At 45.2% G+C, this 16082-nt stretch overlaps 1 protein-coding gene across 1 annotated transcript in view; it reads right to left on the bottom strand.

The window, feature by feature from the left end:
* HS6ST2 (heparan sulfate 6-O-sulfotransferase 2) overlaps positions 1-16082 on the bottom strand; it is a gene marked incomplete at its 5' end in the record, with an annotated part of 132970 nt that overhangs the window by 80879 nt on the left and 36009 nt on the right. The window lies entirely within an intron of this gene.

The following is a 16082-nucleotide window of genomic DNA, read 5'->3' as shown; positions in this document are numbered from 1 at the left end:
CAAGCTCTTTAAATCTCAAAATTAAATTAAGTTTTCTTAATAAGCTACACATCATGCACTTCTTCTAAAGGGCTTCTTTTTTGAAAGATTTAATAAACCTTAAATAAATAAATAAAACATTGTACATCAAGAAGTCATAAAGTTCAAATAAGATAACCTTGAATTTAGTTTCCTGCACATGGTAATGAAGCTCCAGAGTATTGGAAATTCCTGCTGCTGTGGAGAAAAATAAATTGGGCAGACGCGGTGAGTGCTGTCCCTTAGTACAAATGAACATAAACAAGATGCAAGAATGCAAAGCCAGCATGTGCGGCCAGCTATAATTTCCTGTGATTAGAGACTAAAATGAAATGTAAAACAACATCCCAGAGTGTCAAATTAGTGAAAAAAGTCATGAACAACATGAAAAGAGGATTTTTGAAAATCTTACAAGTCCCTATAAAAATGATGAAAATCAAAAGCAGATTCATCTTGGTATTCAAATAAGTTTTTTGCTTAGCTTCCCCTTGCACCCACTGTTTGCTTTTTTCAGAGGAGGCTTGGTGGGGTTTGTGAGGTGCAGGCAGGGCCCTGGGCAGCCCCCTGCTCCCCCCCAGGATGAGGTGCCCGGGTAGCACAGCACCCTCAGCCCTGCAGCACCCTTGGCCGGGGCTGCCTCCCACGCTAGCCCTCAGTAGCATCCAAAACCAAGCGATGATACACAACTGAAGGTTTTTCAGACAGGAAATGTTGCAAGATGAGCACTCATCCAAGAGCAATAAAAAACATACTACAAAATATTAAAAGTGCTTTAGCGGAGATCTCCAGGAAAATAATCTGGGGCTAGAGCGTTCCTTTGTCCGAGCCCAGATTTCCTTGCAGACGTTACCACAGAGTGACACCATGCTCCTAAGAGATGACGCAGTACCTGGCCTGCACATGCAACTGTATGTTTTCCATCAAGAACAAGCCATGTCCAAGGCCAGAACTATCTGACGAGTTCAGAAGAGGAGCCCAGCTCACCTATGGGGAATGATCAGTCCAAAAGGAACCATCTTCTAGAAACACAAGGGTCAAAATAACCTTCTCAGACTCTGGTAGACTGAGTGCATAGAGGTGCACATACTAAACGTGCAAATCCTCATTCTACTTGTCTCCTCTGCAATCGCAAACGTGCACAGCAGCGCAGTAATCCTAGCCAAGATGCACTGCTGCAGCAGAGCACGAAGCAGCACGCAGGGGAAATGCCTCCCAAGGAAACAGAAGACATCACTAGCTTGTCATCTGTACCATGCCATAATCAAAAAGCACCTGGGATACACTTTTACTTCACTTGAAGAGAAGGCTGACACCAAGGAAGTCTGCAAGGTTTGGGACAAGAGCAATTCCCTCATTGCCCTTAAGAACCGCCTGTCACTGAATCTTATTCTGCCCCGGGGTGCTGCAGCAAGGCTGGGACACCAGCCTGGAAACATCTCCACATACTGAGCTCTCTCCCAGGCAGCTGCATCACTTCATCCCCACTCCTAAGACTAAGCAAGCACTATCCTGGAAATAATCAGGATTTGTCTTCCCCAGGAGGCTGCGCACAACCTCTTGCTCTAATGAACATTCCAACCTCCTCAATTTCTAGCCAAAATGTATTTCTGGCCAGCTCATCGCCACAGCAACACACTGCCCATAAGCATTCAGCTTCAGGTTTGGAGCCTTCCTAGCAGATGAAGATGCATCTGCTTCCCTGCAGATAAACAACTCTGCTGTGGAGGCTCCAGACGACACATTAATCCTTCTAAAGTCAGTTGTAATTTAAGGTCATTAAACAAGCTTAAATTTAACAAACTCCATGCGGAAAGCTGGTGTAGGGGGTTCCTATGGACTGCCACATCTATCAGCACATCTGTGCATCAGGCTGCTTCCCAACACAGTTCTTCACTATCTCAAGATCAAGAGAAAGGAGCCACCAAGCTCTGGAGTCAGAGTCAAGGAGAGGTGATATGAAGAGATGTGCTCTCTCCTTCCCTTCCATCCCACACACCCCTTTTGTAGGACAAGTGGTAGGGCATCGAAGCAGCAGGACCTTATGCCACTGATTTCTGACACTTCAGCAAAGTATTTGCTTGTGAGTCTAACTGGAAGCTGTAAGTACAGAGATGAAAACTCCCTGTTTGTCATGATAAAGGCCAAACAAAGCAATGGAGGCCACTTCTTTCATTTAACACAGGAAGAGCCAGTATTAGGCTAAAGCCGTTCCTGGGCAGCAGATGGCTGGGGCGGTGGGTCCCACAGCAGAGGAGAGGTGTCCCTCTGCCTTGAGTCAGATGGGTAAGTGATGGCTCAAGACTCAAGAGCTCAAAGGGAAGCAGCACAGAGCACACAACTTCATCAACAAGGGCAGCCAAGAAGCAGGAGGCAGCACAACAGCAGGGGCCAAATCCAGTTTCCTACAGAAACATTACTCAGTCAAAGGACTTGGATACTTTTGCTTCATTTTGAAAAGAGGCTCCAAGGCCAGCAACCTGTGCATCTATTGTCCTACATTCATGCCTGTCCCTACAACAGCTTGTCCTCCCATGCCCATTCCGTAGTGACACCAAAGAGCTACAAAGGCTTTTGCACATGCCCACCTATAACCAGCCCTGGTGATACCATAGCTACAGTTTTAGTCCATAGCTCTTCATGCCCCAAGGATGGACTAACTGCATGGAAGCAGCTCCTCATCTACACTGGGTGAACTGGTATCAGAGTGGAGATTTCAGGGCGTGTGGAGCTCAAAAAGCATCTGAAGCCTCAAAGGAAAGACCCTATCTTTCTTCATCCCTTTCATCTTTATTTCTGTCTGCAAAGGGTCTTCACAGGTAACTTTTGTTGGTTTATCACCTTCAGAGTGCAAGAGCATGCAGTACAGAAATGAGTCTAGAACTGAGATCGCCCAGGGAGCAAAGCCTCTCATTAAAGGCAGAAGCAACCTCCAGCACAAAATCAGAGAAGACAGGGCTGAAGGATCTCATGAGGCCATTTGACTTGCTGACCCGTTGATGCTTAAGCCTAGGGCAATTCTTAACCTTTCCCACCCAAGTGTACCTCTCAATTGCTAACACTTTCAGTTTTAGATGACAGTCTCTCCTTTTTTCTTAACCTTTCACCCAGCAGCAATACCAGTAATTACAGATTTTTCTTATAAGATATTCAGCTCCAGTACACTCAAAGTGGAATCAAAGCAGGAGGTTATGAAAGTCTGGCTCTGCCATCAACCCGGTTCAAGTCACAGCAAGTCTCTGAACTTATTTTCCTGCCACCATAAGACTTTGATACAAGCTTTTCTAGGAGAGAACTACTGGAACTCCAGACAAAAATCACCATGCAAGAGCCCTGTACCATGCTCTTGAACTTGGCACCAGCATCCTCAATGAATTCTTTTTGGGATGGACAGCCCGGGGACAGACCAAGCCTTGACAAGACCGCACCACGACTGCAGAGCATCACTGAAACACCACAAATGCACCTCTTCTTACCCCTGGGTTTGCCCAGGAGGCTGCACATCATTGAAGGCACAGCTTGCCTCTCTTGAAGCAGGATTCAGGGAAGAGCATGGCTGGCTTCAGCGGCAAGAGAGTAAGGACTCTTTAAAACATAAGGATTGTGATACTTGCTTAAGCCAAAGATCTCTCTAGCCCAGCATCCTAAGATGAATTTGTCCAGTCTTTGAGCTTATACAAACTTTCAGTACCCACAGTGATGAGAAGTCATCAGGAGCCACCTCCCACAGGTTGTTTGAAGTCGATGCCTGCTGGCTGTTGTACCATGAGAGACAGCAAACAGCCATCCCCCATTTGGTCCCTCCAAGCCACACGTGGTTTTGCAGGTTTTGATCATATCCTCACCTCCCACCATCAGTTTTCCAGGCAGCATGAGCTCTCTTTTCTGTACATCTCTAAAGCTCAGCCCTGCTGCTGGCGGTAGAGCGGTCACAGCTGCTCACCGTGGGGTGTTACCCGTGCAGAGAGGGACCACCACAGTCCTGGGACGGACAGGAGGTTCAGGTGTCAAAAGAAGTCATCTCATTAACTAAAAAAATAATTAACCTATGAGCAAATCTATTAATCTTTTCTTATTTTAGCTGCATAACAGAGGTCCAGAGACACAGCTGTATGAGATGCTCAGCAGCACTCTGTGGGAGGGGTAGAAGCAGCAGAGTTGTAACCTGTCCTTCAGGCTGTTTACTATGAAAAAAAGTTTCACTCCCCTCAGACATGAAATCCACAGATTACTTCACACACATGCTCCAGCATCAAATCCGAGTCCTTATAAAAACAAGGATGGTGGGACGGACTGGCGTCCTCCCGCTTTGGAGGTTGGACTGGGCAGAGGCACCAGCAGGTCTCGCATTTGCTGGGGTATCTCGCAGCCCGACCCACGGCCACCATGCAGAGGCAACCACCACAAGCATCCTCTGGAGGAGAAGGCAACAGGTCTCAAAGGCTTTATGTGGAAGAGAATGCCAGGCAGCAAGATCTTACTCCAGAAAAGTTGCTCACAGTCCAGTGCTTTCATCGGAAAATGGAAGACTATTTTTTGCTCAGATAGAAGATAGTGAGTAAACACAGAGTGGTGGGAACAAAAGTTTTAAATAGGATTTTCCACTAATGACTTGGTCTTTATCATTTCCATTTTTCCACCTCTGCAGGAACGCCGTCCCGCAGACGGAGGGAGCGAGGGGCAGCCTGCAGCCTCTTTCGGGAAGCATCGCATGATGGTGCTTGCACAGTGCCAGTGTAAAAGTCAGATCCCAGCTGAGCTCTCAGCACATTATTCTTTATAAATATAAACTTAATTTGGAACTATAAATATCCCTAGTTTACAATTTTGTTTAAAAAAAAACCCTAACTTGAAAGACTTTAACACCAGATAGTATTTTGCTCTTATTTTTTTCCCTAGCAATTTGAAAGTTTTCACAGTGGTTATTCTTTCTCTTTTCCTTACAACAGAAACTTTTCCTCAGCCCCCAGGAAATCCCTCTACATAGAACAGCCAGAAAAAAGGAAAATGCTTCATGGGCAAAAAAAGCAGACCACTACAGAAGCATTTTTATAGTCTCTTAATCAAGCAGAATTTAAGTATGAACAAGCTACAAGTGTTAGAGAACTAATTTCACACACTTTTCTTTCCTCCAAATTAAGCTCTGTTAATCTTTAAAATACAAAAAATAGCATTTTGCATTGTAAATTACTTCCATTGCTGTGCCTTGAAGCCTCAACGAGCTACTCTGTAATTCTCCAGCCAGACAGACTGCAGAAACATCTTTAACACAAAAAAATCTACGCTTCGCTGTGAGCCTGACTATACCCTCCTCCTTTCAAGCCCAAGTTACATTCCTTGTAATTCAGTGGGACTTTAAATGACATTTTGAGTGTAAAAATCCAGCAGCTTATTCCTGGCAGAAGGGCAACGAGGGAAAAGATGTGCGTGCACCAACTTTCTGAATTAATTGGGGTCCGATGCCACACGGAGCTATGCAGCATGCGAGGAGAGCCGTATGTGTGACCAATTAGCATTTCCCCTTGTTCCCCGGGCGCAGAGAAATGTTACCGCGCCTCCCTGTCGGGAACGGTGGCAGCGAGCACGTTGGAAAGCCATCCGCGCGGCATGCTGAACCAATGGCTCGCTTAATTAAATACGCTGACAAGCAGTGGCAAGGATTTCATGGGGTATTTTGACAGGCAAAGGGGATAGGAACCCAGAATATTGTGCTATTTCAGATTTACTTTCACTGCAACCTATATAAAATGTGTCCCTAGTGGCACTGGCTGTTTTTTAAAATCATATATAAAGAAACTCTGCATGGAAGAGCTACACTTATGGAAAATAGGTTTTAACTCAGGTACAATCCCATCCCGAACTGCCTAGAAGAGATTGGGCAGCAGCATCCTCTTCTGCACCAGATACCTCCGGGTTTACCTCTTACAGGGTTACAGGGTAAGGTGCTTAATGCAGGCCAAAATTGAAGATTGAGACCATTTAAGGAGAGGAAATACATTCATGCTGGCACATCCCACGTCTTTAGTCAAACAGGTGTGGAACTTATTTTATATGAAAGCCTCGCATATTGAACAAAATACCCATTTCTTTACGAGAAAACATTCTATTTCAACTGATTCGGCACAGCAGGTACCCCCCCCACACATCATCCCAGGAATAATTCTTGTTCATAAAGTATTTTCTTCAACCTTAAAGATGTACCCTTGCCACAGACACCTTCAATGGCAGCACTGTACATTGCCAGTGAAAATCAGTGTTGACATCTATGCTTTAAGTTAAAAAGAAAATGCAATTTACAACTGATGTACTTCCAGATGAAAGAAATCTAGTTATCTTTTATGAAAGCAATTATTTAAGGTATCAGAAATAAAACAAAGCAACAACGTTTGACAAGTGACATGCCCCAAAACTGATGAAACAGAAAGCAGAGAATACCTTTTTTTCCACCAGCCTACGTTAAACAGGAGCAAGAGGAAGGGGAGGGAGAAAAGCCCCCATCTATTCAGGCATAAATTAAATTGACACATTCAATATCATCTGCATTAGGAGTACAACATTAACTGACAAACAATTCAAGCTACGAGAGAGCCCTTCCCACTTCCCCGGTGCTCAGAAAGGCACGTTAATACCGGGACTGCAACAAAATGCTGCGATGTTCCCTATCCGGTAACTTAGCAACTGTTTTTATTTCTTAAGGCTTGTCTGAGAAAGAGGGGCAAGGGGGATAAAAGAGCATGGAGGAAGCAAATGTCATGTTTGGTTTCTTTCTGACTGGCTGATGAGAGGGGCTAAGGACCCATGGTCGTTACGGCCAGGAAGGATGTGGTGCTCACGGCAGGGCTCGGGCATCAGCGGGTGGCAATCCCGACCCAGTAGCTTCGCCGCTTCCTCGTCCTCGAAGGCATGGAGAAATCTCACCACGTCTAGAGCACAGCCAAAGTAGAGTGAATGCATTATTTATTACCAGAAGCTTGGGGGGGAAAGAAAAAAAAGAAAAAAAAGATGCTCAGAGCCTCCTTCCTCCCTGCAGCTCTCCAATTCTTTGGCCACATCAAAATTCTTCCTGCTTAATCTCTGCTGCCTGCTTGAGAGGGAAAGAAAAGCCTGACTAACAAAAGCCAGAGCTTGCCCAGGTCCAGCAAGGCTCTGCTTCCTCGGTGCAGAGGGATGACAGGCTTGCCGCCAGCACGGCAGCCTGCAACCGCCCCGTCTCACTTTCAAAGATATACTTATTATTACCAGAATACTTCACCTGAACAGCCTTAATAAAATACGAGGGCATATTAACTAAGCTGTAAAAATCTATAAAAATTCTGCTTTACAAGAGATATTTACCTATGAATCAGCAGTTGGGTTAATTCATTATTCAGTAGGCTTGTTATTTACAGTGTATTACAGCTTTGTAAATTATTTATATGTGCTTGTCTCTGTCTGCGCATGATTTTCCCTTAAGAGACGAGAAATGTTTATTATCTCCCACACAGGGAGGTTGTTTCAGTCAGAGGTAGGATATTAAAAAGCATCTGATGCTCCGCACCGGCTTTCTTCTCATCCATGTCCTGTTGCGCCGTCGTGTACGGATGCAAATACACCGAGCGCAGGGATCCCAGGGAAATCCACCCCAGCGTCTGGGAGCCTTCAACTCGAAAATGCAGCTTTTTGCACCATGTAGGCGAGCATCCATTTAGACAGCAGCTACCCCGGGGCCACCGCCAGCCGCAGGTCCGGGAGGAAAAGAAAGTTTAAATTTTGTTTCATGTTGAAGCATGAAAACCCACCGTCAAATCAGATTCCTAACAGAGAACTTTTTAGTTGCTACTGGTAGGTCAGGTTTTAGAATCTGCTGCCTAATCGGCAAGCACATGTATTCTGTGTAGCAAGTGCCAAGAAAACCATCGGAGGGACCTGGTCTCTGTCCCTTCAAGGAGAGAGCTGGACCATAGCTATGGAAAAGCCATCAAACATGCAAGCTCCACCGCACTGCCATCCAGGGCCAGCTGTTTTGGGCACCCAGCATGAACCACAGAAACATTAAAAGCTCTCTTAGATCCAAATAATGTCAACAGGAGCTCAGTGGATTTCTACAAGCATCCTAAAATCGGCTGGCCACCCAGCTCCCACTGGTACCAACTGCAGAGGAGTACTTCACAGTCCTCACGTAGCTGTAACAAATAGGGCTTGGCACCCATGTCCCTTGAAAAGTGACTCCGATGACTCATCTGATCCCATCTTTCCTTTGCTTAGTAAATCAGCAGAAAATAATGTTTAAACACATTTTTTTACAGGCATCTAGCACACTTCAGACTTTTCATCAATAAAAAAAATTAAGCCCACATTTCTGTATTAATTAAATTCCAGCCCCCGTGCAAATGCAACTTGGTGCCCGTCCAAGATAAGCAGTTTGTAGTAAACATGAGCCGTGGCATTCGCCGTTCCCAACATAAAAATACGTGCAGATGGACATGTGCTAAGCCACATCATTAGCTCGGAGTGCGCCTGCCTGTTCAGCAAGTGTAAAACAAATTTGGAGCAGGAATGCTAACAACTGTAAACAGCGCATTTTAATACTGCTATCCACTGATAAGAGTGAATTACTTAAAAAAAAAAATCAATCTAACTTGTGAAGTTTGAAAAAGATTGATTGAAAACATCTCTCTTGCTGATTTGAGTAGTGATGAGAGACCTCAAAAACAGAGTGAACAAGAAAAAAAAAAGGGGAGGATGAGCTTCAGTGCAAATAAAGGTACCACAAAGGTGCCATCGAGGTAGAAAGCATCCAGGGAGGAGCAGCCGCAAGGACTGACGAGGCAGAGCAGAGACGCAAAGGGCCAGACGGTTACTGTGACCCCATGGAGCATCTCTAACGGTGGTGGCAATCAAAGATCAAATTTGCTCAACCGAATCGCAGGAGGACCAGGACTTGACAGCTCTCAAGAGCCAGAGGTGCCCTTCCAGACCTGGGGACAGGCTGTGACCAGCTTGCACTGTGTTGGCCTGTGCCACAGCAGCTTTGCAAGCTCTCACACCACCACTGGCTGCAAAGTGCCCACATTAGGGTGGAAAATTAAGCCATAAAAGAAAATGACTGAAGCTCTGTTTAACTTGATTAAATATTAAGAACGTTTCTATGTAAAGTCAGCATTAACTCACTAATCGCATTAACAATTTTTTAAATACTATTGGCAATGTCAGGCTTAATTTCTGTCAGGCCATGCCAACGAAGAACTATAGTCTTCTTATTCCCACTAAAATTACAACATTTCTGACCTCAAAGAAGTCTGTCACACAGTTATTGTTTCTGTTTCACAATCTACTGATCATGAAAAGTTAATGGAACTGCTTATAGATAGGATGAAAAAATAATTTTCTCCCTTTTGAATGAAGTTAATGCATTTCCCTCCTGTACCAGAAACCACAGTGGCCCAGAGATGGCCAATTCTTCACTCTCACGATCAGAGTTCCTATCTTTAGGTCTTAAAGAACATTGGTTTGTTGTCTTGTCACCTTTTCTTTAGTTTATTTATTTTTACACATTTTGATGATGCTACAGTTTCCCCATTCGTAACTGACTTTCCAAGATAAAAAAGATTCTTATTAACAGAAGCCTGCTTCACCCTCAGCTGCCTGAAGACTGAATTTATTAGAAATACTTTCAGTGGCTCAAAGCCTGCACAACAAACTTTTCAGTGGGACTGCTGCATGAAAGCAATACAGGTGCAAGACCAAGACCAGAATTTGAAGCAATAATTTGTATCAGGAATCTGCAGAGCTTTTTTTTTTTTTTTTTAGAACAAGAAACAGTATTCTCAAACCACGTCATGAATACTTTCTTACTCTCTCGCTATCAGCTGAGGATCCCAAATACTTCTGTTCATGATTTGTTATCCAGAAATGGGATTTTAGCCCCTGTTTTAGAGAGAAAACCTTTTTATAAAAGGTTTGGTGACGAAGTTTTACAGCATTCAAGACACTGAACTGGACTAAGAAGGCGACTTCTGCACCTAGGAGCTCAGCAGATCCACCCTGCAAGGAGGTACTGTGCTAGTCCCAGGCTTTTTCAAACAGCTTCATTCTCTCAGACTTGAAAACTTAACCGGAATTGGATAAAGCAGGGAACTTAATTGAGTTTTCTTGCTTATGAAGAAACAATGAGATCTACTAATCCTCAGATTTTTAGCAGCATGTTAAGAATAAACAATCAGTCCAAATTTTTCACGTTCTGAACTTCCTCATTAGAAGAGCAGTCCTAATGCAAAGGGCATTTCAGTATTTCTTGTGTGCATCTGATACACTTCAGATAATTATATTTCAGTAGAGCTTTGCAAACGCTATTTTTGTGCACAGTAATTGAATTCCAGTTTCTTTCCTAAGAGTGTTTGAGACAAAATCACAAACAAAACAACAGTAATTCATATATCAAGAATGCTACATATCCTAACACACACATATAAATCCATACAGCTCATTAAATATGTATGAACGGACACCGGCTTTCTTCCTGGCTAAGAAAGGAGGAACACCAAATCCAATGCAACACAGCCACTCTTCCTCAGTATATTTCATGGCTACCAGCCCATGAGAATCACTTTAATAAATATAAATGCAAAAAACAAGATTCAAGTCAATTATTTAAATGAAGGCTGTTGCTGGCTGATCTAAAGCATGACTAAACCCAGCGGTTTAAATCAATCAAGCCTAATGCAATTAAGAGGTCTGACGCAAGCCTGCCCATCGCTAGCCCGTCATTGCTGTGCTTTCCTCACCTTACTGTTTTTAAGCAAAAGGAGTGAAATCCTGACTCCGGAGGAATCAGTGGGATTGTCGCCATCCTTTTTTATGCCCATTGCTCAAGGAGCACCTGGGAAGCCGGCATCTCAGCCTCAAGCCATGCACAGCTCCCAGCCAGCTCCTGGCAGCAAATCCCTCAGCCCTGGCATCAGGGAGGGTAATTCAGCCCCAGTGGCATGGAGATGGCTTAGCTAAAGATGTCATGGCCAGCCAGAGCCAGGCCAAAACTGCGAGTGTGGTAGACAAGGGCGAGGGGAGGGTGCCCACAGCTCCCTGTGGATGCGCTTGCAGGGATTTCTCCAAATGCAGAACAAACTGCAGCCCTCGTGCCTACCAAGGCAAGAGCACCATAAGCACCCAAAATGAAGAAGCCCCCCCCCAACATAGCTGCGTGCCCGCTCACAAGCTGCAAAAATCAAAAGCCCAGAGCCAGGCACTGCAGCAGAGGACCTTCCCTGCAACTGCTTTGCTGCTTGTTAATAACACTCCTAAACTAAGGCGGGAACTAAAATACTGCTTTTCTCTCTGCCTTCCCTCCCCACGCTTACCCCGACGTGTAACACGCCTCTCCTTGCAGCTCCCTTCTTGGGACCTGGCTCAGCATTTAAGGTCTGGGTGGGCTCTGGTTTCTCACTGGCAACAGAATTGTTCAACTGTCCTCAGAGAAAACCTGGTTTCCCAGCTGTGTGTATCGACCAGGTTATCTGCAGTGCAGAAGACTCTGTAAGCAAACAGAACGATGCCAGCTCTTCCCCCTACAATCTGGTCCCTATTAATTTAAAATTATTTGAAAACTCCAATGAAATATTGAATTAAAATGTAATTGCAGGGGTTGGGAAAGGTTGTGGCACTAAAGCTCTTATGAAGCTGCTTCATCTGCATGACATTTTGGCAGCACTTACTGCCAGCTATGCAATTTAGGCGTGGAAGCTGATAGCCAAAGGGAGAAAGATCCCAAAGCTGCACGTTTTGGAGCACCACCCCACATTGCAAGCTAACCATGCAGAGCCAGGACACCTCAATATACCAGTCTTAAGTCTCCCCCGCAATGTAAGACACTTCATATAAAGGAAGAAGCATTCCAACAACAACAAAAACCAGTGTAAAAACAGAAAAACTGTTCTTGGTTGGTTTCAGCACACCATCTAAGACTCAAAACGTGCAATGTTCTTGCTTCGCCCATGGGCACATTTTGGCAGGCGTTTCTCTTGGAGGTACAGCGTGCCATAGCCACGCTCTCTCTTGCCGCTTGGTTATTTTTACCCCGCATTGACTCCCCAGCCTGCTTCACCACGCAGCCACCACGAGGAAAGCGGCAGAGCTGAGGCAGCTTCAGCTGATGGAGAGAAATGCTCTTTAAGCCACGGTCTGAAAGAGCGTGGGCAGACGCTGAGTTAGATCCATGTTCTCCCGCTCCTATTTCATATTCATCATCATCCAGCAGCAGCCACCAATGCGCTCCCCCCGCTTTTCTGGAGCTCAGCCACGCACAGCCATCCTGCTTCCCCGCCGGCACGTGCTGCTTCCCCTTGCTGGGCTGTGCCTAAGCCTCCTCTGTGCCCACGAGAGCACGGCTGCAGGAACAACCCCACACCACGGCCACGCATCTCTTCTCCTAGTGCTCAGCACAGCCGTGCCTCTCCGGCAGGTACCATGGCATTAAAGGTAGGTACTCTGCTGCGTCTAGGTCGCATCCTGCAAGTGTTGTGGCAAGAGTTAGTGACAGGACAGCAAATATATCAGGTATTATGTACAGCCCCAGTTTGGGAACATGGAGCATTTCTGACCTCCCCAGCATCCATCTGGCTGTTTCACATCAGCACAGACAATAGGTCATGCAGAAGCCCAAGAGCTTTCACACGTCCACCGTCGGCCACGCATATAAATAGAAACTTGCCTGCTCAACAGACACTACATCCTGCAGTAGCTCAGAGTAACTCAATATCCTCCCACCACGCCACCAGCCTCTCCCTCAGACACCCATATAAAGATGCCTTTGCAGGCATCTTTAAAAAAAAATCCCACAACTCCAGCAGAGCAGATCCCACACGAGCCTCACGTTTCAACCAAGATGCTCTGCCCACAGCTCCCTCCTGGCATCTCTGCTGCTAAACTGGGACACGGGGAGCCAGCCAGACTCCTGTGCCACTTAGCCACATCCGTGAATAAATCCTCATCACGAACCAGCATCTCACTGGAAGGCAGCAGGGTGCCACCATGACACGTGGTCCCATCAAGCAGAGGGGTCGGGGAAGCACGGCTGCAGGCTTGCCCTGCTCCCAAACCCATCCCCGTGCACCCACCAAGAGCTGGCCCAAAGATGGGCACTGGGCTCAACCAACTTGGGGTCCCTGGTCATGGGGACAAGTCCCACATGCGCTGTTATTCCACTATGTGCAAGATGGGTTCGCTGCAACTTGTCTTTCACGCACATTTGACAAAAATCACTGGGGCGTGTTGTTTTATTCAGCCTCGAGTAACGCAACGACATTTACCAAAGACATGGCAAACATACCACTTGTCCAGCTAAATATACTAAATCCTGCATCTCTCCAGGAAGAAGCAGATCCAGAATCCAAATTAATCAAAGTCTATCAAGCCCCTAAACAACAAGGGCTCCCCTCTCAGTCCCTAGCCACCAGCCCAAGAAGGATGCAGAAGTCTTCACAGAGATGGGTCTATCTTTATAGACACAGATTAGCATAGAGGACTTCACTGTACAGTAAGTCCCCATGCGACAGAGTCCGAGGCGACACCAGCCACAGACAGTTATTGATTACGAGTCAAAATGAAGAACGGTCTGCTTTGAACTGAACAATTTTATTACAGTCTTTGCTACCAAGACACAGCGGCTCTCAAGACTGGCTTCAGTGAGCAAATCTCCAGGCTATCTGTCAAAGGCAATGCCAGCATATTATTCTGTGGGGTTATTCAAGTGACCTTAAAGCAACTGTACGGACCTCTGATATTTGTGCAGGTCAAAGACTGTCTTCATACATTCTGAAGACATAGTAGATATACGGCATTGTGTCAAAAGATGAACTTTTTTCTTTTACTTAGTAAAGTCTTTTAGATCATTTAGTCATCAAGAACACGCTTCTGGTGGAGAAGTACCGAGACACCATGAACTGCACTTAAACGTTCGTGCTTTCTACACCCACAAAGAAGTTACCCAGCTTCATGGCAAATACCTTCCAGAGCCCGCTATCCTCTCAGTCTCCAAAGCTGGTTATTTCACTTGGCTGGGCACTAACACCAGTTTCATCACACGAGTACCATCTTCCAGAGTTAAACTGAATTCCCAACATGACATGGAAACTAAATATAATGAAGCAACTGCCATATATCACCACTTTTAACAACATGCTCCAGTGCAGCATTAGCATGACAACAGCTCGGCTTCTGCTCTTCATTCTCATGTCTAGGGCTTTTATTTAATGTCTTTCTAATCTGCTTGGCTTGGTCCATATCCATCCATACGAACAGATTTCCACACAGCACAAAGTAGTGGTTTTCTGCTAACTTGTAAGCCTTCCAGGCAGCAGTTATACCCAGGCAGGCAATAAAGCCATGAGCCTGCTCACCAAGAACTCTTCCCACCTGTCAACAGATGCTTAGAGCAACATGATGAATATCAAACAACCAACTGGCGCATCAACGTTCAGCTAACCAGCTGGTTTTTGCCTTTTAATAAAAAAGCCAACAACAACAACAAAAAGCAGTTTATACCTTTCTGGATCTGATGGCAAATAGCAGTGAATACTCCAAATATGCAGCTTTCTACGTAATACATCCTCTCTATTGTCATACTACTTCAGCAGAAAAATAACTGTGTTATTTGGAAGTCTTGAAGTTCAAGCCTAATCCCAAGCCGCTGCCCCATGCAGGTGAGGGAACACAGGGATCTGCAAAGGCTGGGATCTGTCTCTCAGCTGAGATCACAGCAAGCGCATCCTCACTCGTGGGATAAATAACATCCCAGCGGCATTTCCCACAGCAGAGGGACAGGTGAGCAGCCTTCATCCTCCCAAGGAACCGACAAAGAGGGTGCAAGCATAACTTATTCCCAAAAGGGAAATTTGTGTAACTAACCTATCTTGCAAAAGTACACGCATATCTACCTCTCTCTGCCTACGATTACCTGGCAATTTGGTATCTAGAGGAAATCAGCAGTGCAATTAGAGCTTGGAGCTCTGAAAGGCTGTTGAATGAACTCTGCACAAAGGACCTACAGGGATGCGTGGCTTTCTCGCTTATCCAGCACATTCACTTTTGAAGTTCTTCACTTGTGAACTTTACCCAAACGAATTTGATAATTCAATTTTTCTTCTTTGTTTATTTCTCCCTAACACTGATTTTTGCTTTCTCACTCATGACTGAGCATGTTAAAAAAAAAGATAAAATAACAATCTATCAGCCATAAGAAATATACTATTTTTTTGTTTCTGCAGCTCCCAACTGGTACATTCTCCTCCTTCAACTATCCGCCATATTCAGAAAAGCAGATGGCATCATTCAAACAAAATTAAAATAGATAAGAGCATGCTAACTTTTTTATGCCTTATGACGATCATCTTTATGATTTTGATTCAAAAGTGCGAAAACTATACGAGATCCAAGGTAGTATAAAGTGCGTCATGGGAAAAGGATTAACAAACATCCTTCCACTCCTACAGTGAATGCAGATTCCACTAAGGTTTTTCAAACCTAGAGTCTTAATATTAATGCGACTGAGGTTGCCCACAGTTTGGGAAAAGAGAATTTCCTTTTGCAGCAGACATCGATGGCACATGAATTTATGTATCATTATGTGGACACAGCAGGGGAAAGTGCGCAACACAAATGTACGCTGGTCTGCATTACAAAAGCCTAGAGCCAAGGTGCCTTGCAAAAATTTACAGGCACTTAGGGGTGAGGGAGTATAGAACGTGCATTTTAAAAAAATATTTAGCTAGAACTGTTTTTACTAACACAGCAGTCAACGCTCTGTGCAATGAACAGACCATGGCACTTCCACCCCTTCAATATCCGGAAAAAAAGAAGAGAGGCAAGGGTGGGTAGGGGAGGTAGGGTTCAAGAGAGAAACCTCTCCAGTACAGACAAGAAATTCATCCCTTCCCAAAGTCTCCTTATCTGTAATACCATTGTCACCAAAGGCATATTTGCATGGCTGGGTGCACCCAGTCCTCAGACTGCAGGTGTTCATCCCGCACCAGGAGCCATCATAAGGGGTGCTCACGGCCCCGCAATCTCGCTCGCAGCCCGTCTGCGTCTCGCCC

The sequence above is a fragment of the Platalea leucorodia genome, assembly GCF_965183815.1.
Source record: "Platalea leucorodia genome assembly, chromosome: 10".
NCBI classification, from domain to species: Eukaryota; Metazoa; Chordata; class Aves; order Pelecaniformes; family Threskiornithidae; genus Platalea; species Platalea leucorodia.
This window is presented reverse-complemented; position numbering and strand designations above follow the sequence as displayed.